Below are 3,390 nucleotides of genomic sequence, written 5' to 3'. Positions count from 1 at the left end.
TCAGAATCATTGAGTTGTCTTGTGTATATATGCAATATTACATGTGTGATAATATTAGGTAACTTAGTTATAATATAAGAGTCTGAGAATAGATGTTACGTATAGAAGTGAGAAATTTGTGTCAAGTAAAGGACTATAATAGAGAAGTTTTGGATGTGATTAATTAAGTATAGGGAACCCAGACTCTTTTAAGATTAAGGATTTTATTAACATGTATACTTGTCTTTGTGTCATAATAAATGTGTTTCTTTATATACAATCAAATGAGTTTGTCATGCTTTCTGAGGATTGAGCTACCGTTTGACAATTTACGTGCTGTGCATTAAGGGGGAAACCAATAGTGATATAAGAATCGGGACCACGACTGCATGTCTCATGATCCCTACAATTTCTTTAAGTACTCTTGGATATTGTATCAGAGTTTAGTTACCGGCTGGCGCAGTCTTTAATCAATACAAATTTTTCGGCAAACGAATATCTGATATTAAGTGATACAAAAATTAATGTTAACTGTAAAGTTAAAGTAAAGACAGAGATATAACAATAAGGCAGTCACACAGCACACTAGACGACACAAAAGAAGAACATAACAGTCAAAGGCTTTAGCAAGGGCCAGAAGTATGACTGTAAACCCATTACCCGTATCCAGCTCAGCCGTCACTGTGTTATAAAACGTGAGCGTGTTAGTGAAGCATGATCTGCCCTTCACAAAACCATGCTGTCCCCCATACAGTATCCCGTTATCATCTATCCATTCCTGTATTCTTCTCTTGAGTACTTTCTCCAAAACCTTGACGACTCCTGATATGCTGATCGGTCGATAACTTGCAACAGCAGTCTTGGAAACCCCTCCCTCCTCTTTCAACTCCCTCGGGACTAACCTTTATAACCCGATATAACGCTACAGTTATATCGGGTCAATCGGGCATTATATCCAGGGCCGTCACTAGCTGTGGTGACCGGTGGAATTTTTAAGTAGGGATGCTGCATATACAAATACAAAAAAAAAAAAAAAAAAAAAAAACTTTTCCCCCTAATCAGCAATGAGTTTATTAATAAATAAATTTACATATTAAAAATTGCTTTATTTAAAATATTTCATCCTCACCACGAACAAACACCAATAATAAACATTTCGTATGAATAACAATTACAAATGCAAACGCATATCTGCATTAGATCGCAGTGCATTTGTTAAGATAATTTGAGCAGTTACAGTTGGGAATGACGTGACGTGCAATGACAAGAGCAAACGAATATCGGCGTTATATCGTAGTGCATTTGTTTCGTAATCTAAAGCATTAATCGAACTATTCCAATTATTAACTATTCAGTCAATGTCAGAACATAAGCTGTAACCTTAAACGTGTTGTACTGCATTTATATAATGTTGTAAGCATTGTTATTATTTATAAACACAAACAAAATTTAATTTTTCATTTTTTCCTTGGGAGTGCTGCAGTGTCGCAGTGCTTATGTATGGGTCGCCACAAGTCGCCTGATTAGATCGCGACCTGAGGCAAACAATTAATAATTGATATTATTATTATTATTATTATTATTATTATTATATATAAAAATATATAATATATAATATTTTAGATAAAAAAAAATATATATAATACATAATATTTTATATAAAAATATGTATATTATATAAAAAATATATAATATATATAAAAAAAATTGATCATATAAATATAAGGGCCCCTCCAAACAGTCACACAGCAGCCGTCATAACATGCTGGCAGACCATTATTTCACAGCATTACAGTTACACACTGAACCAGAACCCAGAAAACTCACTGAGACTACAAAACAGTATTGTAGCATTCTAAACGAAACAATAGTAAACGATGAAATCAGAAAAACAGACTGGATGCAGATAGCATCTTTAGACCCTGCTGAAGCTGTATATAATAATCTTAAACTTGCATTTAACAAAATATATAACAACGCATTAACAAAAATAAAAATACGACCCCAAACAAAACAAAATCCATGAATAACAGACAACATACTAACAAACATACAAAGAAAAGATGCCCTATGGAAACAACATAAGAAGTCGCCGAACAATATCGCTTTAAAAGCAGAATACAAAAGAAAACGGAATCTCCTAACAACACAGATTAGAACGGCAAAAAGAAACTATTACAGCAACAAATTAACAACAGCTCAGAATGATATAAAGGAAATCTGGCACCTAATAAATGAAATGCTGGACAATATACACAGAACCACTGCCTCAGAAACAATAAAACACAGCTTTGCCTGCGACCCCAAATCCCTCAAACAGTTGGAAAACAACTTTAATCAGCACTTTGTGAACTCTGTCCAAAAGCTACAAGAAACAACCTTTCCTCACACAAACGAACATTCTCCACTAGGTCCACGAGCAACCCAGTCGATGTGGTTCCCCACAGTAACAAAAGAAGAACCTATCACTGGCAATTCAACAAATTAACCCTAACAAAGGACCGGAGATAGAAGGAATCAGACCAAAAGACATCAAGAAACACTCAACCAACCTACTTCCAGTTATACAAAAACTGTTAAATAAAATCTTCGAAACGGGACACATACCTGAAACACTGAAGACTGCATTAATTACACCCATTCACAAACAAGGAAAAAGAAACATTATAAGTAATTACAGACCCATCGCCACGCTGTCTGTGATCAACCAAATCATGGAGCGCATCGTGCATCAGAAACCCACCACATACGTTGAAAAATTTCAAATCATACCCAAAACACAGTATGGCTTTCAAAAATGTGGTATTCATTGACCTAACAAATGCATATGACACACTATCACACAAAACCTTGTTAATGAAACTAACCCATATCGGAATTGGAGGTCGTCTACTCGAGTGATTTAAAGCATACACGAAAAACAGAAAGCACATCACACGTATAGGATCAGCATACAGCAAAGAGGTACATGTAACCTGTGGAGTACCGCAAGGAGCTGTCCTATCTCCCATTCTATTTAACATATACACACACGACATAAGCCAACTCCCCCTAAAAAGTAAAATCTTCCATTACGCAGACGACACGGCCATAGTATCCATTCACAACAATGCAAATATCGCTTACACAAATATGCAACACGATATCAATCAAATCACTAACTGGTTAACCGAAAACGGAATATATATAAACCCTGGAAAAACAAAGCTAATGGTATTCAAAAACCCCCAAACCCTGCCCATAGAAACTAAATATCTCACTATCCCAACATTCATCCTCCTATACACAAAGCGCAGAACCTAAAATCACAACTATCACACAGGTGAAAACAACACGCTATCTCGGACTTCACTTCGATGCTGATCAAAGTTGGAATAGCCATACAAACTACCTACAAACTACCTACATACT

This window comes from Typopeltis vanoorti, chromosome 16 (assembly GCF_054136105.1).
Source record: "Typopeltis vanoorti isolate ZY-2024b chromosome 16, IOZ_Tvanoo_1.0, whole genome shotgun sequence".
Classification (NCBI taxonomy): Eukaryota; Metazoa; Arthropoda; class Arachnida; order Uropygi; family Thelyphonidae; genus Typopeltis; species Typopeltis vanoorti.
This window is presented reverse-complemented; position numbering follows the sequence as displayed.